Source organism: Lathyrus oleraceus, unplaced genomic scaffold, assembly GCF_024323335.1.
Source record: "Lathyrus oleraceus cultivar Zhongwan6 unplaced genomic scaffold, CAAS_Psat_ZW6_1.0 chrUn0686, whole genome shotgun sequence".
Taxonomy (NCBI): Eukaryota; Viridiplantae; Streptophyta; class Magnoliopsida; order Fabales; family Fabaceae; genus Lathyrus; species Lathyrus oleraceus.
Genome location: NW_026113077.1, coordinates 1,784 through 3,197, shown reverse-complemented (window position 1 = coordinate 3,197; position 1,414 = coordinate 1,784). Strand labels below are relative to the sequence as shown.

The following is a 1,414-nucleotide window of genomic DNA, read 5'->3' as shown; positions in this document are numbered from 1 at the left end:
GTTTCAAGCATCTTGGTATGAGTAACTATTTGGTCAACCTTGGTTCCTAACTAAGTAATCAATTCGTTAACATGAATGTTTTGGTTCATGAACTCCTTGTTTTGTTGGGTTTGAGCGGTGATAAAATTTTCCATAATTTTCTCAAGGCTCGGCTTTGGTGGCACAAGTTGCATAGGTTGATTTGATCTAGGGGCTTGATAACTAGGTCTCGGAGGTGCATTATTTTGAATTGGATTATTGTTTCTATAGGAGAAGTTAGGGTGATTCCTCCATCCAGGGTTATAGGTATTTGAATATGGGTTCCCTTGGGTGTAGTTCACTTGCTCGGAGTGGGTTTCGTTTAATAGACTGCATTCCGCGGATTGGTGTCCTTGGGTTCCACATATCTCACAATCCGACGAAATTGCGGCTACAATATTCGGGTTTATGCACATATGCTCGACCTTAAGGGCTAATGCGTCCATTTTAGCTTGCATCATGTTTATAGAGCTTAGTTCATGTACTCCTCCTTGGGCTTCCTTCTTCTCAACTGTCGCTCGTTCGACTCCCCATGATTGATGGTTTTGAGCCATGTCTTCGATGAGGGCACTAGCTTCAGGGTAAGGTTTGTTCATCAGAGCACCGCCTGCGGCAACGTCGATGGTCATCTTTGTGTTGTAATGAAGTCCATTATAGAAGGTTTGAATGATTAACCAATTTTCTAAACCATGATGTGGGCATGCTCGTAACAACTCTTTATATCTCTCCCAAGCTTCGAACAGCGATTCTCCTTGGTTTTGGGTAAATCTAGTTATATGGTTTCGAAGAACGGCGGTCTTACTCGGGGGAAAATATCTAGCAAGAAAAACTCTTCTAAGGTTATCCCAAGTCGTAATGGAATTGGGTGGAAGGGAATCTAACCATGATAGAGCTTTATCTCTGAGGGAAAAAGGAAATAATCTTAAACGTATTGCCTCAGGAGAAGCTCCATTGGTTTTAAAAGTATCTGCTAATTGAAGAAATATTTTTAAATGTTGGTTTGGGTTCTCGGTAGCGAGACCCGCGAATTGTCTCTGTTGCACTAGTTGCAACAGGGACGGTTTAAGTTCAAAATTATTGGTTGGGATGATTGGGTTTACTATACTAGAACTAGGTTCTTCGTTAGATGGTTGAGCGAAGTCCTTAAGAGGTCTTTGGTTTTGATCTTCGGCCATAACTCTCTTAATTCTATGAAAGAATAAACGTGCGCGAGCGTAACGTTCAGGTTCCGCCAGAGGGTTTACTAAACTTAAACTTCCGGTGCTGCGAGTTCTTCGCATCAACCGGCGGGAAATAACCTAAGTCTAAACGATATAACAACAGGAAAATGAATTTTGACGAAATTGGTCCCCGACAACGGCGCCAAAAACTTGATGCGTTGTAAATCTTGATGTTC

General features: G+C 41.9%; 1 non-coding gene across 1 annotated transcript; it reads left to right on the top strand.

The window, feature by feature from the left end:
* Nucleotides 1-702: 702 nt before the first annotated feature.
* LOC127114837 (small nucleolar RNA R71) lies at nt 703-809 on the top strand. Its single transcript, XR_007800602.1, has one exon. It is a non-coding gene; the product is annotated as a small nucleolar RNA R71 (small nucleolar RNA).
* Nucleotides 810-1,414: the final 605 nt, after the last annotated feature.